The sequence below is a fragment of the Hyperolius riggenbachi genome, chromosome 12 (genome assembly GCF_040937935.1).
Source record: "Hyperolius riggenbachi isolate aHypRig1 chromosome 12, aHypRig1.pri, whole genome shotgun sequence".
Classification (NCBI taxonomy): Eukaryota; Metazoa; Chordata; class Amphibia; order Anura; family Hyperoliidae; genus Hyperolius; species Hyperolius riggenbachi.
Window position 1 is genome coordinate 224143765 of NC_090657.1, and position 26733 is coordinate 224170497.

General features: G+C 50.6%; 1 protein-coding gene across 1 annotated transcript in view; it reads left to right on the top strand.

Annotated features, from left to right (window-relative positions):
* The window catches only part of LOC137541507 (tubulin-specific chaperone D-like), a 162292-nt gene that overhangs the window by 125558 nt on the left and 10001 nt on the right, over positions 1-26733 (top strand). The window lies entirely within an intron of this gene.

Here is a 26733-nt window from a genome sequence, read left to right on the forward strand (position 1 = left end):
TGGAAATGGGTCTCTTGAATGAACAAGATGTCCGATTTTAAACGAGATGCTTCCTTCCACAAGGAGTGTCTTTTGACCGGGATATTTAAGCCTTTCACGTTAAATGATGTGCAGATAAGCATTGTGATGAGAAGAGTGAAAGAAAATGTGTGTGACATTGATGTTTGAGGTGAGCTGGTAAGGTCACTGGGTGGCCATAGAGGTCTATTTTGACTCGAAGGAGGTAGAGAGGGGGGGGGGGGGGGGGGAAGCAGGTCTGTCGAGTGTTGAGTCTGAGCATGGGTGCTGAAAATTGGCTATGCAACTGCAATAACAAAACAGGTAAAATAAACCAGTAAGTCAGGCTACCAGGCACTGCCCCAAACGAGGGGTGAGTGTGAGGTATTATCCTCAGTGGTAGAAAGCTTGTCTTCATTTAGAAGAGAGATTTAGTGTGGTGGCTCGTGAATCCCTTCACGATACTAGTTTCCAATCCTGCTGGATTTTTGTTGATTGGGCGGGTTTCCTGGGTCTGGTTGCGATTTCTGCTAGTTTTATATTCCATGACGCTAGCAGTTTGGCGCCTTCTGCGACATTCGATACGATGTATTGGGTACCTGCCTTTTTGATAATTAGCTTGATGGGGAAGCCCCAGTTGTAGGGTATGTTATGATCACGTAAGGCTTTGGTTACTGGCAAAAGAGACTTGCGTTTGGTTAGTGTGGCCTGAGAGAGGTCAGCAAATAGACTGATACCTTTGTATGGCTCAGGAAGTGCTCCATTCTGTTTCAGATATTGGAGGAGAGCTTCTTTTGTGGGATAGAAGAGAAATTTACAGATGACATCTCTCGGTATATTTTCAGGCAGGAAGGAGGGTTTGGGGAGCCTGTGGATGCGTTCTATTGCCATCTCTAGCTCTGTGCATTGTGGAAAGACAGTACGTATTATGGTCTGCACGTATTGCTTAAGCTGTGGCTGTGAGATCGATTCATCAATGCCTCTAAACTTCAAGTTAGACCTGCGGTTCCTGTCTTCTAGGTCAGCTGCTTTTGCTTTCAGCCAGGCTATCTCACTCTGTGTGTCTTCCATACAGTCTACCATCTTATTATGTTCAGTGTTCAATAGAATCACATTCGTTTCCACATCTGCAATCCTGTCACCCAGCAGGCTTACTGATTGCTGCAAGTGATTAGTGACTGCATTAAACTCTGAAGACATGGAGGCTTTTAGTGTGAGAATCAGCTCTTTCATGTAAGCCTGTGTGGGGTTTTGATCTGTGACAGGAAAGGCTGCTAATGCATCCTCTTGTGGGGGGAGAGACTGAGACAGTATAGCTGCTGGCATGTGAGGTGCAGTGATGGCTGCAGTTCCTACCTGATCTTCTGCTGGGGATATCTTCTGTCGTGATTTGACTGGGCTGAGAGAGGCTGGAGAGGCTGTGTTGGAGGATGACTCACCCCCGGGGACTGCTTGTAGAAGTGATGAGTCATCTTGTGCAGAGGAATGTTTCTCAGAATGTTGCAGAGGGAGGGCTGTGGGCACGCTGGAGCCTGCGCCATCTTTGCCTGTTGTTCTGGCCTGTCTCCCTCCAAACATCTCAGGAATTTTTTGCAGCTTCGGCTTCCCCATCTTCCTCTTGAAGGATGTCTCCTGTTCCATCTGTTCCTCCGGCATCTGGAGAGTAGGGGGGTGAGGATTGGAATGCTTTCTAGTAGCTTTTAATTGCTGGGAATCACGGAGCTCTGGAGTTATGCGTCCAGCTTGTCTAAGCAGCAGACACGCCCCCCTCCTCCATGGATTTTAACTATCATCTGTATGCAGATGACGCTAAGATCTACCTCCACACTCCTGACATATCCTCCACTATCATGGACAAGGTCTCCTCCTGGATGTCTGCTAGGTTCCTGAAACTAAATCTGGACAAAACTGAATTTATCTTCCCTCCCTGGCCATCGCTGAACCTCCCAGATGTGCATGTCACTGTTAACCACACTACCATTTGCCCTACCTCTCAAGCCCGCTTTCTGCATGTCACCCTAGACACCGCACTCTCCTTCACTCCCCACATCCAAAAACTCACCAAGTCCTGCAACTTCCACCTCCGTAACATCTGCAAGGTCCACCCTTTCCTGACCTGTGCCACCACAAAACTCATCCATGCCCTCCTAATCTCCCGCCTTGACTACTGCAATGCCCTTCTGTCTGGTCTCCCTATGACCCGAATTGCCCCACTGCAGTCCATCATAAATGCGGCAGCCAGAATTATTCACTTCTCCCATCATTCCACAATGGTGGCTTCCCTCTGTGAATCCCTCCACTGGCTTCCTATCCAGTCCAGAATCAGATTCAAGATACTGTGTCTGACCTACAAATATGTCCACAAAACCTGTCCAACCTACATTTCCGATCTTACTCAGAGGTACACACCTAACTGCTTGCTCCGCTTCTTTAATTAACTTTGCCTGGCCACCCCCCACATCACCCAGTCCCATGCAGGCCTCCAGGACTTCTCAAGAGCTGTTCCAACACTATGGAACTTCCTACCTCCATCCATTCAGGTAGCCCTCTGCTTCAACCTCTTCAAGAAGGCTCTCAAAGGTCACCTTTTCACTCTGGCCTACCACCTCTCACTAGTGCTCTAAACCCACAGATGAACTCTGGTCCCCCTAGCTTTTGTGTCCCTACCTCCAGAGCCGTATTAACCACATAAGGACCACAGTCTTTACACCCCTTAAGGACCAGAGCCTTTTTTTTCCCATTCAGACCACTGCAGCTTTAACGGTTTATTGCTCGGTCATACAACCTACCACCTAAATGAATTTTACCTCCTTTTCTTGTCACTAATACAGCATTCTTTTGGTGCTATTTGATTGCATCTGTGATTTTTAGTTTTTAATATATTAATCAAAAAAGACATTAATTTTGTCAAAAAAATGATTTTTTTTACCTTTCAAATAAAGTAAAATTTCTATATACATTTTTGTCCAAATGTATTGTGCTACATGTCTTTGATAAGAAAAAAATCCAATAAGTGTATATTTATTGGTTTGGGTAAAAGTTATAGCGTTTACAAACTATGGTGCAAAAACTGAATTTTCCCATTTTGAAGCATCTCTGATTTTCTGAGCACCTGTCATGTTTCATGAGGTGCTAGAATTTCAGGATAGTAGAAATACTTACCAAATGACCCCGTTTTGGAAAGAAGACATCCCAAAGTATTCACTAAGTGGCATGGTGAGTTCATAGAAGATATTATATTTTTTTTTGTCACAAGTTAGCGGAAAATGACACTTTGTGACAAAAACTAAAATTAATTTCCGCTAACTTGTGACAAAAAATAAAATCTTAATATGAACTCACCATACACCTAACGGAATACCTTGGGGTGTCTTCTTTCTAAAATGGGGTCACTTGTGGGGTTCCTATACTGCCCTGACATTTTAGGGGCCAAAAACCCGGAGGAGTAGTCTAGAAAACAAATGCCTCAAAATGACTGTTCAGGAGTATAAGCATCTGCAAATTTTGATGACAGGTGGTCTATGAGGGGCCACATTTTTTGGAACCGGTCATAAGCAGTGTGGCCTCTTAGATGACAGGTTGTATTGGCACTGAAGTGCAGGAAGCGCAGGATGTTCTCAAATCGTGACCTGGACATGGAAGCAGAGAACATGGGCATGTGATGTATTTGGTGCATAGACCAATAAGACCGCAATACGTTCTTTTTGACTAGACCCATGTTAAGAAGGTCCCAAAAAAATATTACGTTTGGAAACGTGGAGTGGTTTCCACCGATAAAGCTGGGCATGGTAGCTTCTTGGATTGGCGGTTGCGTATTGTGTGGCATAACGGTTGGTCTCAGCCACAATTAAGTCGTAGAGACCAGCAATGATCAGAAAAAAAAATTCTCACTGCGGTGGGGCGGGTGAGAGTTTGGCTGGGTGATCAGAAGCCTGCAGGGGGCAGGTTAGGGCCTGATCTGATGGATAGAGGGGTGACAGGAGGTGATTGATGGGTTTCTCAGGATGTGATTAAAGGAGTGAATAGATGCAAGCAATGCACTGGCGAGGTGATCGGGGGTGGGGGGTGGGGGGTGTCTGGAGGTGATCTGAGGGTGTGGGCGGGTGATTGGGTGCCCGCAAGGGGCAGATGAGGGTCTGATATGATGGGTATGAGGGTAGCAGTGACAGGGGGTGATTGATGGGTGATCAGTGGGTGATTAGAGGGGAGAACAGATTTAAATATTGCACTGGGGAGGTGATAAGGGGGGTCTGAGGGCAATCTTATGTCTGGTGTGGGCAGGTGCTTGGGTGCCCGCAAGGGGCAGATTAGGGTCTGATTTGATGGGCAGCAGTGACAGGTGGTGACAGGGTGTGATGGGGTGATTGATAGATCAGGGTGTGATTAGAGGGGAGAATAGATGCAAACAATGCACTGGCGAGGTGATAAAGGGGGTCTGAGGGCAATCTGATGGTGTGGGTGGGTAATTGGGTGCCCTCAAGGGGCAGATTAGGGTCTGATCTGATGGGTAGCAGTGACAGGGGGTGATTCATGGGTGATTGATAGGTGATTGACATGTGATCAGTGGGTGATTACAGGGAGGATAGATGTATACAGTACAGAGGGGGGGGGGGGGTCTGGGGAGGATCTGAGGGTGTGTGTGTGTGTGGGGGGGTGATCAGGAGCGCAGGGGGGGGCAGAATCAGTGTGTTTGGGAGCTTACTAGGGGGGCTGCCTCCTGCCCTGGTGGTCCCTCAATCACAGGGGCCACCAGGGCAGGAGGCAGCCTGTATAATACACTTTGTATACATTACAGAGTGTATTATAAGCTTACTATGTGGCAGATCAGGGGTTAACAACCTGCTGGTGCTTCCAAACGGCCAGTGGGTTTGATGTCATGGGTGGGTGGAGCCTATTGCTGACAGATGCATGCGCAACTAGTGTGCGATCCTCGTCCAGCTAGTCCAACAGGAGCCACCGCCGATTGGCATATTGCGGTCCTTGTGGGGTCCACTTTGCCGCCGCCCATAGGTAGTGGGCGGTCGGCAAGTGGTTAAGGCCAAATAGGGCCCTAAGCAAAATAGCAGATCTAGGCCCCCCGCCCTCAAGCCACCTCATGTTCCCCTCTGTTCCCCTATGCCATCTCTTGTCCTCCTGTCCCCTCTGTGCATCCCCTTGTGCCCCACTGGTTTTCCTGTGCCACCTCTTGTGTCCCTCTGTTCCACTTGTGCCACTCTGTTCCCCTCATGTCCCCTCTGTACCACCTTGTAGCCCCTGTGTCACACCGCCACAACACACACACACTGCCTGTCCCGCCACAACACACACACACTGCCTGTCCCGCCACAACACACACACACTGCCTGTTCCGCCACAACACACACACACTGCCTGTCCCACCACAACACACACAGACCCTGCCTGTCCCACCACAACACACACAGACCCTGCCTGTCCCACCACAACACACACAGACCCTGCCTGTCCCACCACAACACACACAGACGCTGCCTGTCCCACCACAACACACACAGACGCTGCCTGTCCCACCACAACACACACAGACGCTGCCTGTCCCACCACAACACACACAGACGCTGCCTGTCCCACCACAACACACACAGACGCTGCCTGTCCCACCACAACACACACAGACGCTGCCTGTCCCACCACAACACACACAGACGCTGCCTGTCCCACCACAACACACACAGACGCTGCCTGTCCCACCACAACACTAGAGTTGGGCCAAACGGTTCGCCTGCGAACGGTTCCATGCGAACTTCAGTGGTTCGCGTTCGCGTCCTGCAGGCGAACCTTTGCGGAAGTTCGGTTCGCCCCATAATGCACATGGAGGGTCAACTTTGACCCTCTACATCACAGTCAGCAGGCCCAGTGTAGCCAATTAGGCTACACTAGCCCCTGGAGCCCCACCCCCCCTTATATAAGGCAGGCAGCGGCGGCCATTACGGTCACTCGTGTGCTGCCTGCGTTAGTGAGAGTAGGGCGAGCTGCTGCAGACTGTCTCTCAGGGAAAGATTAGTTAGGCTTAACTTGTTCCTGTCTGGCTGCATACCTGTTCTGTGAACCCACCACTGCATACCTGTGCTGTGAACCCACCACTGCATACCTGTGCTGTGAACCCACCACTGCATACCTGTGCTGTGAACCCACCACTGCATACCTGTTCTGTGAACCCACCACTGCATACCTGTGCTGTGAACCCACCACTGCATACCTGTGCTGTGAACCCACCACTGCATACCTGTGCTGTGAACCCACCACTGCATACCTGTTCTGTGAACCTACCACTGCATACCTGTGCTGTGAACCCACCACTGCATACCTGTTCAGTGAACCCACCACTGCATACCTGTGCTGTGAACCCACCACTGCATACCTGTTCAGTGAACCTGCCACTGCATACCTGTTCTGTTCAGTGGACCCGCCACTGTATACCTGTTCATTGAACCCACCACTGCATACCTGTGCTGTGAACTCACCACTGCATACCTGTTCAGTGAACCCACCACTGCATACCTGTTCAGTGAACCCGCCACTGCATACCTGTTCTGTTCAGTGGACCCGCCACTGTATACCTGTTCAGTGAACCCACCACTGCATACCTGTGCTGTGAACCCACCACTGCATACCTGTTCTGTGAACCCACCACTGCATACCTGTTCTGTTCAGTGCACCCGCTACTGTATACCTGTTCATTGAACCCACCACTGCATACCTGTTCTGTGAACCCACCACTGCATACCTGTTCTGTGAACCCACCACTGCATACCTGTTCTGTGAACCCACCACTGCATACCTGTTCAGTGAACCCGCCACTGCATACCTGTTCTGTGAACCCGCCACTGTATACCTGTTCTGTTTAGTGAACCCGCCACTGCATACCTGTTCTGTTCAGTGGACTCGCCACTGTATACCTGTTCAGTGAACCCGCCACTGCATACCTGTTCTGTTCAGTGGACCCGCCACTGTATGCCTGTTCAGTGAACCCGCCACTGCATACCTGTTGTGTTCAGTGAACCTGCCACTGCATACCTGTTCTGTGAACCCGCCACTGTATACCTGTTCTGTTTAGTGAACCCGCCACTGCATACCTGTTCTGTTCAGTGGACCCGCCACTGCATACCTGTGCTGTGAACCCACCACTGCATACATGTGCTGTGAACCCACCACTGCATACCTGTGCTGTGAACCCACCACTGCATACCTGTGCTGTGAACCCACCACTGCATACCTGTGCTGTGAACCCACCACTGCATACCTGTGCTGTGAACCCACCACTGCATACCTGTGCTGTGAACCCACCACTGCATACCTGTGCTGTGAACCCACCACTGCATACCTGTGCTGTGAACCCACCACTGCATACCTGTGCTGTGAACCCACCACTGCATACCTGTTCTGTGAACCCACCACTGCATACCTGTTGTGTTCAGTGAACCCGCCACTGCATACCTGTTGTGTTCAGTGAACCTGCCACTGCATACCTGTTCTGTTCAGTGGACCCGCCACTGTATACCTGTTCTGTTCAGTGGACCCGCCACTGTATACCTGTTCAGTGAACCCGCCACTGCATACCTGTTGTGTTCAGTGAACCTGCCACTGCATACCTGTTCTGTGAACCCGCCACTGTATACCTGTTCTGTTCAGTGAACCCACCGCATCAGTGCGCATACCTGTGCAGTTAAGTGAACCCACCTACCTACGTGAGTGCCGCAGTGTGATATACCACTCCGTGCATACCCGATATGGACAAAACAGGTAGAGGAAGAGGTAGTGCCAGAGCCAGAGGAAGGCCACCCGGCAGGTCTGCGCGAGGTCGTGTAAATGTAATTTCGTGTGGACCTGGCCCACAGTACAGTGCTCGGAAGAAGGCACGTCCCATCACCTCCCAAGATTGTCAGGACGTGGTTGAGTATTTAGCGACACAGAACACCTCATCTTGCTCAGCCACCAGCGCTACTACTAGCACCACTTCCGCTGCATTTGACACTTCGCACGAATTATTTAGTGGTGAAATCACTGATGCACAGCCATTGTTGTTACAGCCAGATGAATTTTCACCAGCTCATATGTCTGAGTTACGCGGCAACACTATGGATGTAACGTGTCAGGAGGATGAAGGACCTACTGATGGTGCAAGTTTGGATTTGTCTGAGGCAAGCGAAGCTGGGCAGGATGACTACGATGATGACGGTAATAGGGATCCTCTGTATGTTCCCAATAGAGGAGATGAAGAGGGGGACAGTTCAGAGGGGGAGTCAGAGAGTAGTAGGAGGAGAGAAGTTGCTGAAAGAAGCTGGGGCAGCTCTTCGTCAGAAACAGCTGGTGGCAGAGTCCGGCACCATGTATCGCCACCTATGTACAGCCAGCCAACTTGCCCTTCAGCATCAGCTGCTGAGGTCCCCATAGTGCCCACATCCCAGGGTGGCTCAGCGGTGTGGACATTTTTTAATGTGTGTGCCTCAGATCGGACCAAAGCCATCTGTTCGCTCTGCCAACAAAAATTGAGCCGTGGAAAGGCCAACACTCACGTAGGGACAAGTGCCTTACGAAGGCACCTGGAGAAAAGGCACAAACAGCAATGGGATGGCCACCTGAGCAAAAGCAGCAGCAGCACACAAAAGCAAAGCCACCCTCCTTCTCCTCTTCTTCCTCCATCAGGTGCATTATCTGCTTCTGCCGCTTTCTCCCTTCCACCTTCACAGGCACCCTCCTCCACTCCGCCTCTGCCCTTGAGCGGTTCCTGCTCCTCTGCCCACAGCAGCAGTCAAGTGTCCGTGAAGGAAATGTTTGAGCGGAAGAAGCCAATTTCGGCCAGTCACCCCCTTGCCCGGCGTCTGACAGCTGGCGTGGCGGAACTGTTAGCTCTGCAGCTGTTACCATACCGGCTGGTGGACTCTGAGGCCTTCCGTAAATTTGTGGCCATCGGAACACCGCAGTGGAAGATGCCAGGCCGCACTTATTTTTCGAGAAAGGCCATACCCCAACTGCACCGTGAAGTTGAGAGGCAAGTGGTGTCATCTCTTGCGAAGAGCGTTGGGTCAAGGGTACACCTGACCACGGATGCCTGGTCTGCCAAGCACGGGCAGGGCTGCTACATTACCTACACAGCCCATTGGGTGAACCTGGTGGTGAACGATGGCAAGCAGGGCGCAGCGGACCAAATTGTGACACCTCCACGGCTTGCAGGCAGGCCTCCTGCCACCTCCTCTCCTCCTGCTACATGCTCTTCGCTGTCCTCCTCCTTGGCTGAGTGGCAGTTCTCCTCTCCAGCTACACAGCCCCAGCTCCACAGGGCCTATGCTGCATGCCAGGTAAGACGGTGTCACGCCATCTTAGACATGTCTTGTCTCAAAGCGTAGAGTCACACTGGAGCAGCTCTCCTGGCTGCTCTTAAGAAACAGGTGGATGAGTGGCTGACCCCGCACCACCTGGAGATAGGCAACGTGGTGTGCGACAACGGCAGCAATCTGCTTGCCGCTTTGCATATGGGGAAGCTGACACACATACCCTGCATGGCACATGTCATGAATCTAGTGGTTCAAAGATTTGTGGCAAAGTACCCTGGCTTAGCGAATGTCCTGAAGCAGGCCAGGAAGGTCTGTGGGCATTTGAGGCGGTCTTACACAGCCATGGCACGCTTTGCGGAAATTCAGCGCAAAAACAACATGCCGGTGAGACGCCTCATTTGCGATAGCCCGACTCGCTGGAATTCGACCCTGCTCATGTTCTCCCGCCTGCTAGAACAGAAGAAAGCCGTGACCCAGACCCACTACCTCTACAACTACAGTAGAATGAAACAGTCTGGGAAGATGGGGATGTTCTGGCCCGACAACTGGACACTGATGGAAAATGCATGCAGGCTCATGCGGCCGTTTGAGAAGGTGACCAACCTGGTGAGCCGCAGTGAGGGCACCATCAGCGACTTAATTCCCTACGCTTACTTCTTGGAGCGTGCTGTGCGTAGAGTGGCGGATGAAGCTGTGAATGAGCGTGACCAGGAACCGTTACGGCAGGAACAGGCATGGGACCAATTTTCATCAGACCCAGCTGTTTCCTCAACACCTGCGGCAGCACAGAAGGGGGAGGAGGAGGAAGAAGAGAAGTCGTGTGCAGAAGACGAGTCAGACTCAGAGGATGATGAGCTGTGAGAAAGCGCGGAGGAGCCGCCGCCATGAGCCAGCGGCGGGCGGCTCCTTCCGCACACAGGAACTTCTCGCACGGAGAGGCAGCCGCCTCCTCGCATCATGAGGCGGCTGCCTCCGTGCATCAGGCCGCAGAACGCGGCGAAACCGCCGCGCTGAATGCGGCAGATAGCCAGCAGATCCCCGCTGCGGGGACACCGCAGAACGGGGCTGCTGTTGCTGGGACTCATAGTCCCACAAGATTCAGAGTGACGCGCGCGCGCGCACTCAAACATAATTTATTACTCTCAGGGGAGAGTCAGCTGACCATAGCTTCACTCCTCATTGGTCCAGCACTTAGGGAGGTGCTGGAGAGGGGATATGTGTATATATACTGCTGGCTGTTCATTTGTTCCTTGTCTGGCGTTGCGTTCACATACGTGGGAGCACCCAGATCCGTTAGTCAGATCCGTTAGTGTGCCGGGACCAGCTGGAGCTGTAATCCTACACTAAGATAGATTTGTTGATAGCTTAAAGTACTAGTTTGATTGTGATATTTGTTATGACTTCTTGCCTGCCTTGACTACTCTTCTGAACTTTGATCTTGTACCTCGTTATCTCTGATACACCGTTGCCGAACCCCGGCTCGCTCCTAGACTCTGTTTCTGCCTCCTGATTCTGTACCCCGATATACCTGATACCCCGTTGCCGAACCCTGCCTGTACTTTGACTCCGTTTCTGCCTCTCGATCTTGTACTTTATCTGTCTGTGTGTGTACGACCTGGCTTGTCCGACCTCGAGAACCGACCTCATCATTGGAGGAGGTTCTTCGTTCTGTTAGTAACCCTTCCGCCTGAGGGTGACTTTCAGAAGATACTTCCTGCTAGCAGTCTGACTCCTCCCGTCTTGGAGAGCTCAGGGTTGCGGAAGTAATCTGTACAGTACGTCTTACTGTACTGAGGCCTAGTCCTCTAAGTGTTACTGTTACACCAAAACACTACACTCTACTCCGGTGAACAGAGGTTAGCTGGTATATTGGATTATCGGTGATACTGCAGATCACACATAATCTGGTATACGTCTGTATTCCCCGTGACGCTGCAGGTCACCGGTAATCAGACCTCTCTGTGCTTCACCGAGCGTTACAGAACGCCAGACCAAAAATACCGATGGAACGCACTGATCCTCTGACTGTGCTTGCCACTTCGGTGGATAGCATTCATCAAGCACTAGGTCAGCACAAAGCCTTAATTGATGCCTTATCAGGCTCTGTGAGAACCCTCCAGACATCAGTCGATTCAGTGCGATCCCCTCCTAGTGACGACATCCGTATGCCTGTCCCTGAGAAATTTTCCGGCCACAAGTCGGACTTCCGGAATTTCAGGAGTAGAGTATTGTCGTATTTTGAATTGAGACCCCGATCCTCGGGGACTGAGGCCCAACGGGTCATCTTTATTAAAACCTTATTGACTGGGGACTCCCAGTCCTGGGCATATAACCTGCCTGCTACCGATACCGCTCTGACTTCGGTAGACGAGTTCTTTAAGGCCATGGCCATAATCTACGACGACCCTGACCTTGCTGTGACCTCAGAGCGGAAACTCAAGCTTTTGCGGCAAGGCAGAGGGTCGGTCGAGGATTATGCGGCAGAGTTCCGTAGGTGGTCAATCACCTCTAGATTTGATAACTTCGCTCTTATGGATTATTTTCTGTCTGGATTGACGGAGGAGGTCTCTGACTTAATGTTGACAGTACCAGAGCCCAAGACAGTTGATGAGGCCATATCATCGGCCATTCGTGTAGATCGCAGGCTACGCCATCAGAAGCAGGCTAGGGGAAGTCACCGTGTCAGGGTGACTTCGTATACGGCACCGGTTGCTGCAGCCTCTGAACCAGCACCTCCGCCTGTCTCACCCTTTCTGGCCTTGCCTCCACCAGAGCCGATGCAAATTGGTCATTCAAAATTGACCCAGGTGGAGCGAAGGCGGAGGATGACGGAACAACTGTGCCTATACTGTGCAGAGGCAGGGCATAGGGTGCGAAACTGCCCCAATAGGGCGGGAAACGGGTCTGCCTAGGAGTAGTGGGGGGTGACACCCTAGGCACACAGACTTCACCCCTTAGGGAAAAAAAATTACTTCTCCCATGTACGGTCACATGGGAAGATAAATCTGTTGCCACTGAAGCCTTCATTGATTCCGGCTCAGCGGCTAACTTTATGAATTTTGAGTTTGCTCAGGAGTTGGGGTTACCACTCACTCCCGTGAGACCCCCCATCCAGGTCACGGCAGTTGACGACTCCCCTTTGCAGCGGAACTGTCCCCTGTCACAGACTCCGTTTGTGGGACTCACCATAGGGGTTTTACACGGGGAGCAGTTACAGTTTTATGTGTTGCAGATGTCCACCTCCACTATTATCCTAGGCATGCCTTGGTTGCAGGTACATTCCCCACAGATAGACTGGGCCACAGGACAGTTGACGGCATGGTCACCTCACTGTTTCCAGCAGTGTTTGGGGAGACTAACGTTGGGTCTAACCAAGGTACAGGTGGAAGGTGTACCAAAGCAATATGCAGATTATGCCGATGTATTTTGTCCCAAGGCCGCGGATAAGTTGCCCCCGCATCGTTCCTTCGACTGTCCCATTGATCTTCGTTCCGGTTGTGTGCCTCCTCGAGGTCATTTATATAACTTGTCTGGCCCCGAGAAACTTGCCATGCAGGAATACATTCGTGAGAACTTGGCAAAGGGCTTCATTAGGCCGTCCCGGTCGCCCGCTGGGGCAGGTTTCTTTTTTGTCAAAAAGAAAGATGGGGGGTTACGGCCTTGCATCGATTATCGAGGTCTCAATAAAATCACTGTGAAGAATCGCTACCCGTTACCACTTATTGACGATTTGTTCACACAGGTCACTGAGGCTAGCATATTTTCTAAACTGGATTTACGGGGGGCATACAACCTGGTGCGTATAAGGAAGGGCGATGAATGGAAGACAGCCTTCAATACCCCCGATGGGCACTACGAGTATAGGGTGATGCCCTTCGGGTTGTGTAATGCCCCGGCCGTCTTCCAGGAACTCATCAATGAGGTGTTTCAGGAGGTATTGGGAAAGTTCGTTCTAGTCTATCTTGACGACATTCTCATTTTTTCTAACAACCTCTCGGAACACAGAACCCATGTCAGGATGGTGTTAGACAAACTGAGGCAAAATTTGTTATACGCCAAGCTCGAAAAATGTATTTTCGAGGTCACGTCGGTTGCGTTTTTAGGGTACATAATCTCCACCTCAGGTTTGTCTATGGACCCTGCCAAGGTTTCCGCGGTCCTGGAGTGGCCTCAGCCGGTGGGGTTAAAATCATTGCAACGGTTCTTGGGGTTTGCGAACTATTATAGAAGGTTTATAAAGGGGTATTCCACAGTGGTCGCTCCTCTCACTAGCCTTACTAGAAAAGGGGCAGACACCACTCATTGGCCTCCCGAGGCAGTACAGGCTTTTTCTAAGTTAAAGGGGTTGTTCTGTTCAGCTCCCATACTCAGACACGTTGACACCTCCGTTCCATTTATTGTTGAGGTGGACGCCTCAGAGATCGGGGTGGGGGCTGTGCTGTCCCAGCGTTCTGGTCTCCAGGGTAGACTACACCCGTGTGCCTATTTTTCCCGAAGGTTCTCTCCGGCAGAGAGAAACTATGACATAGGCAACAGGGAACTCTTAGCCATCAAGTTGGCCTTCGAAGAGTGGCGTCACTGGCTAGAAGGAGCGGAGCACACTATCACAGTTTATACCGACCACAAGAACCTAGAATACATCGAGGGGGCTAAAAGATTGAGCCCAAGGCAGGCTCGATGGTCACTATTCTTCTCGAGATTTACATTTTTGATCACTTATACGCCAGGGAGTAAGAATACCAAGGCAGACGCTCTTTCTAGGTGTTTTGAGCCAGAGACAGCACAGCCCCCTGTTCCTGAGACCATTGTCCCACGAAATGTGGTCTTAGCCGCCACCGAGACTTGGGAGGACTGGGAAGAGACTTTGAGTCCTTTTCAGCAGGATATCCCAGAGGGGAAACCAGACGGGGTGTTATTTGTTCCGTTACCCTTCCGTCTCCAGATCTTGGAGATGGTTCACTCCCATAAGAATGCGGGACATCCAGGAGCATCTAGGACGCAGGATCTTGTGGCCAGATGTGCTTGGTGGCCTTCGCTAGCCGCTGACTGTAAAGAATTTGTCAGGGAATGTGCGGTGTGCGCAAGAAGCAAGCCCTCCCGGCTGGCATCTGTAGGTACCTTGCAGCCTTTACCCACCCCGAGCGAACCATGGACCCATTTGTCCATGGATTTCGTGGGGGAGCTTCCCAGATCTGAAGGCATGTCAGTTATTTGGGTGGTGGTCGACCGTTTTAGCAAGATGGCCCACTTCGTGCCTTTGAAAGGACTCCCCTCGGCCCAGGAACTGGCCGATTTATTTATCATCCATAACTTCAGGCTACATGGCATTCCAGAGGACATAGTATCTGATCTCCCCGTTCAGTTTATTTCGAAATTTTGGAGGGCATTTTGTCACTTGATGGGCATGAAATTGTCATTTTCCTCAGGGTATCACCCACAGACAAATGGCCAGACGGAGAGGGTCAACCAGTCGCTGGAGCAATTTTTGAGATGCTACGTTGCTGAGGCACAGAATGATTGGGTGAAATATTTACCTTATGCAGAATTTGCCCACAATAACTTAAAGAGTTCGTCCTCAGGTTTCTGCCCATTTCAGATTGTGACCGGTAAACTGCCTAAATTCTCCCCACTGCCAGTTGCGGCCACTCCGTTCCCAGCCTTGGAGATGTGGCTGAGATCATTTAAGGACATGTGGTGGATCATCAAAAATAACCTTGTAAAGGCATTCCAGAGTCAGAAAAGTCAGGCTGACAAGAGACGCTCGTTGGAATGGAAATTCCAACCAGGAGATTTGGTTTGGGTGTCAACCCGTCACCTGACCCTGAAACAACCCTCGGACAAACTTGGTCCCAGGTTCGTGGGTCCGTTTCCAGTTACTAGGAAGATTAACAATGTCACATACTCCGTTGATCTTCCCACCAGTATGCGTGGAGTGAGGTCTTTCCACGTATCGCTTCTCAAACCTGCAGTCCAGGTGGGTCCCGCCCCCCCTCCTCCTGTCTTAGTCAATGCCCAACCCGAGTATGAAGTGGAAAAGATTATAGATTCACGTACGGTACAGAACTCGGTGCAGTATCTCGTACAATGGAAGGGGTACGGCATTGAGGAGAGACAATGGGTACCGGGGAATCACATGCATGCGGACGAGTTAGTGAAAGAATTTCATACTGTACATCCAGAAAAACCTGGAAGGAGCTGTCCGGAGTCCACTCCTCGGGGGGGGGGTACTGTGAGAAAGCGCGGAGGAGCCGCCGCCATGAGCCAGCGGCGGGCGGCTCCTTCCGCACACAGGAACTTCTCGCACGGAGAGGCAGCCGCCTCCTCGCATCATGAGGCGGCTGCCTCCGTGCATCAGGCCTCAGAACGCGGCGAAACCGCCGCGCTGAATGCGGCAGATAGCCAGCAGATCCCCGCTGCGGGGACACCGCAGAACGGGGCTGCTGTTGCTGGGACTCATAGTCCCACAAGATTCAGAGTGACGCGCGCGCGCGCGCACTCAAACATAATTTATTACTCTCAGGGGAGAGTCAGCTGACCATAGCTTCACTCCTCATTGGTCCAGCACTTAGGGAGGTGCTGGAGAGGGGATATGTGTATATATACTGCTGGCTGTTCATTTGTTCCTTGTCTGGCGTTGCGTTCACATACGTGGGAGCACCCAGATCCGTTAGTCAGATCCGTTAGTGTGCCGGGACCAGCTGGAGCTGTAATCCTACACTAAGATAGATTTGTTGATAGCTTAAAGTACTAGTTTGATTGTGATATTTGTTATGACTTCTTGCCTGCCTTGACTACTCTTCTGAACTTTGATCTTGTACCTCGTTATCTCTGATACACCGTTGCCGAACCCCGGCTCGCTCCTAGACTCTGTTTCTGCCTCCTGATTCTGTACCCCGATATACCTGATACCCCGTTGCCGAACCCTGCCTGTACTTTGACTCAGTTTCTGCCTCTCGATCTTGTACTTTATCTGTCTGTGTGTGTACGACCTGGCTTGTCCGACCTCGAGAACCGACCTCATCATTGGAGGAGGTTCTTCGTTCTGTTAGTAACCCTTCCGCCTGAGGGTGACTTTCAGAAGATACTTCCTGCTAGCAGTCTGACTCCTCCCGTCTTGGAGAGCTCAGGGTTGCGGAAGTAATCTGTACAGTACGTCTTACTGTACTGAGGCCTAGTCCTCTAAGTGTTACTGTTACACCAAAACACTACACTCTACTCCGGTGAACAGAGGTTAGCTGGTATATTGGATTATCGGTGATACTGCAGATCACACATAATCTGGTATACGTCTGTATTCCCCGTGACGCTGCAGGTCACCGGTAATCAGACCTCTCTGTGCTTCACCGAGCGTTACATGAGCAAGGTGTTTCTTTGGGGGAGGAGGGGACAGCGGCAGGAGAACAACCTCAGCAGGCATCGCAAGGGGCTTGTGCTGCTCAACCTTCCCGTGGTATTGTTCGCGGCTGGGGGAGGAGGTTGACTTACCTGACGTCACTGAGGAAGAGCAAGAGGAGATGGAGGGTACTGGATCTGACTTTGTGCAGATGTCGTCTTTTATGCTGTCCTGCCTGTTGAGGGACCCCCGTATAAAAAACCTCAAGGGGAATGACCTGTACTGGGTGGCCACACTACTAGACCCTCGGTACAGGCACAAAGTGGCGGACCTGTTACCAACTCACCGGAAGGTGGAAAGGATGCAGCACATGCAGAACCAGCTGTCAACTATGCTTTACAATGCCTTTAAGGGTGATGTGACGGCACAACGCCAGCAAGGTACCACTGCCACTAATCCTCCTCCCGTGTCCACGCAGTCAAAGACAGGACGCTCCAGCGATCTCATGGTGATGTCGGACATGCGGACATTCTTTAGTCCAACGCCTCGCCGTAGCCCTTCCGGATCCACCCTCCACCAACGCCTGGAACGGCAGGTAGCCGACTACCTGGCCTTAAGTGTGGATGTAGACACTGCTGTGAACAGCGATGAGGAACCCTTGAACTACTGGGTGCGCAGGCTTGACCTGTGGCCAGAGCTGTCCCAATTTGCCATCCAACTTCTCTCCTGCCCTGCCGCAAGCGTCCTGTCAGAAAGGACCTTCAGCGCAGCTGGAGGCATTGTCACAGAGAAGAGAAGTCGCCTAAGTCACAAAAGTGTTAAGTACCTCACCTTTATCAAAATGAATGAGGCATGGATCCCGGAGGGCTGCTGCCCGCCCCAAGACTAAGTCAGTCCCCGCACACACAGCATCTCTGCCTGCACGCCGTGTGACTGGCTGCCTGGGCTGCCCCAAGAAGACTAAGTCGCTCCCAGTCCCTCCACACAGCATGTCTGCCTGCAGGCCGCTTGACTACCTTCTCCGCCACCACCAACAGGGTCTGGGACTCCAGGCGGATTGCTGAATTTTTTAGGCCGCTGCTAGCAGCGGCCGCTGTAATAATTTTTCTGGTGCGTGTACATGACTGCCTAATTTTTCTGGCTGCACTGCGGGCAGCTGCAACAACAAAAGAAAAGGCATGTACATGCGCCCATTCCCCTTCGTGATCATTACCTTGCCGTGGTGAAGGGGCTTGCGTATCACAATGAAGCAATGACCGGCGCCTAGATGAGTGTCTCGGGGGGCACACCCACGATAATAAGGTCGTTGCCTCGTGGTCAGACCAAATTTGATCAGCTGGACAGTCACTGTTCTGTCATTCAGCTACATCAGCCAGGCGACCATATGGGCTGTAAAGCCACCAAAACCTGCACTCTCGCCATGGTGCGCACCAGTCCAGCACGGCCGTCACTACACAAACAGCTGTTTGCGGTGTGTTACACGGTGAGTTTGGTGTGTCAGTGTGAAGCAGTACCTTAATTACACTACCTGATTGATGTATACACATGCAAGATGTTTGAAAGCACTTTAGGCCTGTCATTTAGCATTCAATGTGATTTCTGCCCTTAAAACGCTGCTTTGCGTCAAATCCAGATTTTTCCCGGGGACTTTTGGCATGTATCCCACTCCGCCATGCCCCCCTCCAGGTGTTAGACCCCTTGAAACATCTTTTCCATCACTTTTGTGGCCAGCATAATTATTTTTTTTTTTCAAAGTTCGCATCCCCATTGAAGTCTATTGCGGTTCGCGAACTTTAACGCGAACCGAACCTTCCGCGGAAGTTCGCGAACCAGGTTCGCGAACCTAAAATCGGAGGTTCGGCCCAACTCTACACAACACACACAGACGCTGCCTGTCCCACCACAACACACACAGACGCTGCCTGTCCCACCACAACACACACAGACACTGCCTGTCCCACCACAACACACACAGACGCTGCCTGTCCCACCACAACACACACAGACGCTGCCTGTCCCACCACAACACACACAGACGCTGCCTGTCCCACCACAACACACACAGACTCTGCCTGCCCCACCACAACACACACAGACTCTGCCTGCCCCCCCACAACACACACAGACACTGCCTGCCCCACCACAACACACACAGACGCTGCCTGCCCCACCACAACACACACAGACGCTGCCTGCCCCACCACAACACACACAGACAAATAGAGACTGCAAGTTAGGTCAAGAGAAAAGCTTTGTGAAATAATCCAATCATATTTTCAGTGCTCTGAAAGTCACAACTTTCTCTACCCCTGCCTGCTGTCCTTCTCACCATCTTTGCCTTGCAGATGTCTGATGACTGGGAGCAGTGGGAGATCTCTGCCAGCTAGCTGTCTGGGACTGGTGATACAGAGAGGAGGCAGCTCATGCAGGGAGGGATAACATGAGAGGGTGTCAGACGGCCCTTTGAAAAGACACTGGAAATGCCTGCTCTGGGAATGCCTGCTCTCCTCTTCTGATTCTTCATGCTGAAGCTTACATTCCTGCTGGGATGGGAGGAGAGGGCATAAAGTGCAAGGAAACAGCCAGAGCAGACACAGACAATTCAATGCTGCAGGAAGCATGGGCTGCTTCCGTTAGAGCAGAACCCGGCTTCCTGCTGTTGCCTGGCAACACACAGCCACAGCTCCACAGCGTCTGAGGGCTAAACTATTAACTGAAGGGGGGAGAAGAACTTTAGTAGTAAAAAAGTAAGCAGCTCTGTTCTCCAGCGTCCTCCCTCCCCTCTGCAGCAGGACCACATGAGCCTTGCTGTTTTTACGAGACAGCAGCTAGGATACCAGGGCCAGATTACATGCTGATGGGGCCCCTTAGACTCTGCTGATGGGGCCCTAATCAGGTGATTGGAATGATTAGCGGGATAATCTGGCCCTGCCTACCTCTCCCTCCTAGATTGTAAACCTTTCAGGCAGAGTCCTCCTCCTTTTGTGTCCTACCTGATCATGCTCCTCCATTACTGTGCATCCATGATATGCATGTGAGTGAACTCAGCTTGCCTAATCCCCAACCATGCTCCCATCCAGTGACTGACTAAACATGACCTTGTACTCATATGGCTTGATTTACTAAACCGTGACAATTTGCGAAAATTCACGATTGCACCTGATAATTTGCGATTGCGTACAAACGCAAAAATTCATGCAAAAATGGCCTTGATATGACTTATCACGGTTTAGTGAATCAAGTCCATAGTGTTTTGTGTGACCTTATTGCTGTATGTCACCCCTAAATATTGTCTGTAACCGAAATTAATGTCCACCACTGCATAATATGTTGGCGCTTTATAAATACAATAAATATTTGCAGGCTAGGATAACTTTTACCAATTGTGGCCACTAGATGCCAATATTGCACTCCCCACCCCCAAGTTAGCTGCATTACCACCTGTGGACACCAGGGGGTGAATTGAGTGTCTTCCGAATTAGAGAATATCGGAGGATACTAAGACCTTCATGGCCAGAGGTGGCACTGTGGAGCACGTTTACTGGTCCAGGTTCCCCCCCTTTGGGAGGCCATATCTCTGGAGTCCTTATTCCCAGAGACCCTAAATTTCAGGTGTGTGTAGCAGAGGATCACGGCTACACGTGGGCATAATCGGGGTCATGCTAGCCCTCCAAGAACCAGAGATGCTGCACCCCAAAAAGAAAGTTTGATTTGGGAGCATTTTCTGTTAGGAACATACCAGGCTGTTGACATTTGATGTGTATGTAGAAGGCATATTGACTTTCTTACACTCCAAATTTGGGGTCACTGGCTCCCCCAGAGCCAGAGATGTGCCCCCACATTTTATTGAATTTTGTGCCTGTGTGCTCCCTCTTTGGGAGGCCATATCTCAGTGGACTTTTCCTCGAGTGACCCCAAATTTCCGGTGTGGTTATTAAAGTTTAGGGGCTACATGTGGGTACAGGTGCGGTCACGCTAGCTCCCCCAGAATTGGAGTTACCAGACCCCAAAAATGTAAAGAAAATTGTTCAAGTTTAAAATTGTCCAAGTTTGGGCATTCACTGCTTTTGAACTCCAGGGCTCAGAGCTTAGCTTTTAATGCCAGTCCCTAGCTCAAAGCATATTCTACATGCACTACAAATTTGGGGTATCTAAATCCCCGAGCCGGAGATATTGGGTTGCAAATAAGGTAAAAAAAACCATATACTTTAAAAAAAAAATAACCCAAAACAGTTTTTGGGCTCTAGATCAGGAATACTTGGGGCCAGGGGCATGTGTCTTCATCAGGTAGTGGAACACCTGCATGCCAAGCTTGGGGCCCCTGGCCCCCAAAGTTCAGCAATGGGCATCAATGTCCATTTTTGGGTGGCCAGGGCACTTTCAGCAACTTCCGTTCTGTCAGTGCCAGTGGGCCTAAAATTGCCAGAGGGTGCACAGCAAATTTGGTGTTTCTGAGACTTGCAGTTCACCAGATATGGCCATTTCCCCGAGTTATTCAGACACTCTCCTGCTCCCCAACTTGTGGGAACAGTTTAGGGAGGGCCCCTTCCTATCCCGATGAGACTATACACTAGTGCCTATAGCAGTGATGGCAAACCCATGGCACACATGCCCGAGGCGGCCTGCAGAGCCATCTTTGAGGGCACACGTGCTGTGCCTTCCACCACTACTGATCGCTGTGCTTTCAGTGCTGTCTCCACCACCGCTGCCTGTGCCCCACTCTTTCACTTATAGTAATAGACCTCAGAATTCTGGGCACCAGCCAAGCCAGAGAGGTACACGCTACCTGCGTCTAGTGTACTGCAAATGCAGATGTGACATCAGTCACTGATCTGCTCTACTGCACAGGTGTGATGTAACGTTTCGTGAAGCAATACAGACGTCTGATTATGTGGTGATCTGCAGAATCACCAATAATGCAGACGCTATACCTGATTATGTGGTGATCTGCAGAATCACCAATAATACAAGTATTGCTAACAGGGAAAAGTGTGAGATGTGCTTGGTGCAACAGTAACTGAATAGTTAAATGAGACCTCACCAGAGGAACTGGTGGGTACTATCAGAAACAGTAACTAAGAAGATTTAGCTAAACCTCACCAGAGGCGCTGGTGGGTACTATCAGAAGAGCACCTCACCAGTGGCAAGGGCCCACTGGTGAATAGAGAGGTCAGACAGGCTAAGTTCGGCAACTGAGAGGCAGGTACAGTACAAAATCAGAAGGCGAGAGAGTGGTGTGGATTCAGGCAGAGGTTCAGCAACTAGATCAGATGGGCAGAAGTACAGAAACGTTAAGCAAAAGCAAGGTCAGAGATGAGCCAGAGTCATACACAGAATATCAATAATACAATAAAGCAATAATCCTAGTCTTGTGTCAAATCCCTGGTTTCCTCCCAGATCAAAGCACACCAGATACTAGTCTAAGGTCTGAGCGCTAACACTGATGTATTCGCAACAGCAGACAGGTTGCGAATAACCAGTGAAGGCTTAAAAAGCAGAGGAGACCTCACAGCCGCGCCCATAAAAATCAGCCAATCCTGAGCGGCGTGAGTCCCCTGTGCTGTCAGCCGACCAGCGGGACAGCTGACGCGCCTCCTCCCAGCATAAAGGTCCTGTCTACGCGTGCGGCCGCGCGATACAGCAACCCTATGTGCAATTGAAAATTCCGTCCTCGGCGTGCCACACGTCAGAGGAACAGCTGAACCCCCCCCGAGCTGGAGAGTGAAGCGGCTGCGGAGTCACCAGGCGTATCCGCAGCCGCTGCTTCAACACTCATTACATGTGAGTTGCCTTTGCCTGCACAGGAGAGCAGACCCGATCAGGTTTGGCTTTTTCTGCCAGAGCCCAAACAGGGAGCCTCTACTGCGCCTGCGCTGGGGCCCTGATGGTAAATATTGCCGTGTGCTGCTGTGCCTGCGTAGTGCTGCTTGTTGGGCTAATTTATAGAGGAGTCAGCGCTGGATCCCCAAGGCTACAGAGGATGGGGAAAGTCTCATTAGGATCCTGAGGCTTCCCCTTCTCCAGGTAAGTACTACATATGGGCTGTGTGTTTCTTTTGTTACAGATGTACTTTAATAGCTACACTATATACTCCTACTGATCAGGGCCTCTCTTTATTATCAATTATATGATAGTTCTAGGTAGAACCACCTTTATTTAAATCTATACTAATTGTGGGCGGGGCCTCCCTGAATTGGGAGCACTAGACTAATATACAAATACTGAAGAGGACCTCCTTTAACCCTTACCTTTTTTTTATATTATATGCGTTGCGGCATCACATTGGTTTGAGACTCCCACAGTGTAATGCAGAGCGGCACATGATATTTACCTGATCTGGATGCAGGATCAGCTCTCTTCTTTCACCACCGAGTGGCGCTGTAACACTGAAAGCCTCCTTCGGGTACCGATCACATCATATCGTCATCTGGATGTAAGGATGATGTCAGCATTACAGCGCCACTCGGTGGTGGGAGACGAGCCAAACCTGCGTGCAGTTGAGGTTAATATTGTGCTCCCTTTGCCGCTTTGCTGGGGGAGGCGGTCCATATATATAGCCTGTTGCAGCAGCCCTGCCCCAAGTTTTAGTACACAAAATAACTCAGATGGGGCTGCTAAAGGGTTAATAAGGAATACTGTGCTGGGGATGGTCAATGAGATCCAAATTTTGAAGTGATGCAGCATTATGTAAATTTATGCAGCTTGAACATGAACCAATCAAATCCTGCTGAGGTAAAATCCAGTTGGTCCACTTTCTAGCTGCATAAATTTGCATACACAATTTGCATAGTCCTTCAGTAACTGGAAATGATTTGCATCGCCTTGGCCATCCCTACACTGTACTAATTCTAGGCATCACTACAGTGGCCTGCTTTTCACATGGCAATATATCCTGGCATGAGGGGGGTAAGGTTAGAGAGCGGAGGATTTGCCTGGTGTTGGTGGGGTGAGGACCCGCACCTAGAGTTGGTCCGAACGGTTCGCCTGCGAACGGTTCCATGCGAACTTCAGTGGTTCGCGTTCGCGTCCCGCAGGCGAACTTTTGCGGAAGTTCGGTTCACCCCATAATGAACCATGAGGGTCAACTTTGACCCTCTACATCACAGTCAGCAGGCCCAGTGTAGCCAATTAGGCTACACTAGCCCCTGGAGCCCCACCCCCCTTATATAAGGCATGCAGCGGCGGCCATTACGCTCACTCGTGTGCCTGCGTTAGTGAGAGTAGGGTGAGCTGCTGCAGACTGTCTCTCATAGGGAAAGATTAGTTAGGCTTAGCTTGTTCCTGGCTGCATACCTGTTCTGTTCAGTGAGCCCACCATACCTGTTCTGTTCAGTGAGCCCACTGGATACCTGCATACCTGTTCTGTGAACCCACCACTGCATACCTGTACTGTGAACCCACCACTGCATACCTGTACTGTGAACCCACCACTGCATACCTGTACTGTGAACCCACCACTGCATACCTGTACTGTGAACCCACCACTGCATACCTGTACTGTGAACCCGCCACTGCATACCTGTTCTGTGAACCCACCACTGCATACCTGTACTGTGAACCCACCACTGCATACCTGTTCAGTGAACCCACCACTGCATACCTGTTCAGTGAACCCGCCACTGCATACCTGTTCAGTGAACCCGCCACTGCATACCTGTTCTGTGAACCCGCCACTGCATACCTGTTCAGTGAACCCACCACTGCATACCTGTTCAGTGAACCCACCACTGCATACCTGTTCAGTGAACCCACCACTGCATACCTGTACTGTGAACCCACCACTGCATACCTGTTCTGTGAACCCGCCACTGCATACCTGTTCTGTGAACCCACCACTGCATACCTGTACTGTGAACCCACCACTGCATACCTGTACTGTGAACCCACCACTGCATACCTGTACTGTGAACCCACCACTGCATACCTGTACTGTGAACCCACCACTGCATACCTGTTCAGTGAACCCACCACTGCATACCTGTTCAGTGAACCCGCCACTGCATACCTGTTCAGTGAACCTGCCACTGCATACCTGTTCAGTGAACCTGCCACTGCATACCTGTTCAGTGAACCTGCCACTGCATACCTGTTCAGTGAACCTGCCACTGCATACCTGTTCAGTGAACCTGCCACTGCATACCTGTTCAGTGAACCTGCCACTGCATACCTGTTCAGTGAACCTGCCACTGCATACCTGTTCAGTGAACCTGCCACTGCATACCTGTTCAGTGAACCTGCCACTGCATACCTGTTCAGTGAACCTGCCACTGCATACCTGTTCAGTGAACCTGCCACTGCATACCTGTTCAGTGAACCTGCCACTGCATACCTGTTCAGTGAACCTGCCACTGCATACCTGTTCTGTGAACCCGCCACTGCATACCTGTTCTGTTCATCAGCCAGGCGACCATATGGGCTGTAAAGCCACCAAAACCTGCACTCTCGCCATGGTGCGCACCAGTCCAGCACGGCCATCACTACACAAACAGCTGTTTGCGGTGCGTTACACGGTGAGTTTGGTGTGTCAGTGTGAAGCAGTACCTTAATTACACTACCTGATTGATGTATACACATGCAAGATGTTTTAAAGCACTTTAGGCCTGTCATTTAGCATTCAATGTGATTTCTGCCCTTAAAACGCTGCTTTGCGTCAAATCCAGATTTTTCCCGGGGACTTTTGGCGTGTATCCCACTCCGCCATGCCCCCCTCCAGGTGTTAGATCCCTTGAAACATCTTTTCCATCACTTTTGTGGCCAGCATAATTATTTTTTTTCAAAGTTCGCATCCCCATTGAAGTCTATTGCGGTTCGCGAACTTTTACGCGAACCGAACCTTACGCGGAAGTTCGCGAACCCGGCTCGCGCACCTAAAATCGGAGGTTCAGCCCCACTCTACCCGCACCAGGGCTGTAGCAACACAGGGGCCCTTGGAATACAGCTGGGGATATGGGGAGGGATTTGTGGATGAGTCTGTACTGATCAGATCTGAGGTGGTTGGAGTGGTTTTTATTTTGGCTACGTGGACTGTGTGGCCGGGTGGTGGAGTCCCCCAAAAATGAACTCCCTCAGAGGTGAGAAGGGAGACTTTGAGAAGGAGTCACAGTCTGATCTGTAAGGTGAGGCTAAGGCCGGGTATAGTGCACTCTAATGGGCAGGGAGACTCAAAGGGTTCAACTTGATGGATTTTTTTTCAACCTGGTAAACACAGCAGCTTCTGCTGTAATAAGATGCCATAAACCATTATTGAAGCTGTCAGAACAGCTGTGCATATTCTCTGCAAATAGCTCTAGCTTTATGTAACCTTTTTTTACAAACTGTTTAATTTGTGTACATCTATAATTACAGCCGGCAGCAGCAGTAGTCCTTTTTGTATGGCTAACTGTTAATACTCACCTACTGAGTGAGAAACCCTTCACCTTGTGAAAGTGACATCATGCCTCGAAGTGTTTACATGTGTGGTCATGTGGCTTAGCCACTGATGGAAGGAAAAAACGTTTTTGTTTTCTTTATACAGCACTGCGATCTAACAGCCTGCTAGTCACAATCGCGGACTAGCAAGCTATTTATATGCACGCAATCCCCGCTAAGCTCCTCCCCAGGACTTGACACCACTCAGCGTTAGGCGGTCCTGGGGGAGCCACCCTGCGACCGCCGATCAGCGTTAGGCGATAATAAGGTGGATAAAATCCCATACGATTTTTGCACAATGTGAAATGGCATGTAATGCTTTGTAATGGCAACGCACTACTAATACTTCCTCCAGACCTCATTCACTGTTGTGATCGGGGGTGTCCTTTACAGCAGCATAATGGACAAGCATTTATACTGTAAACTAAACCTCGCTCACATATGGGACAACTTCCCCATCTTTACACCTATATGAAAAGCATCTCACCTGACAAGATTTGCTACATGTTTGTTTCTTTCAGGCACAACTGCAGCCAAATAGACCAACAGAGCTGTAAGGCAACTGGTATTGTATGAAAGGAAATAAATATGGCAGCCTCCATATACCTATCACTTCAGTTGTCCTTTAAGCTTTCCTAAATCATCCTGCAAAGCCAATTTTGCCAGGAGACCATTTAGGAAAACAAACATCTGACCTGACTG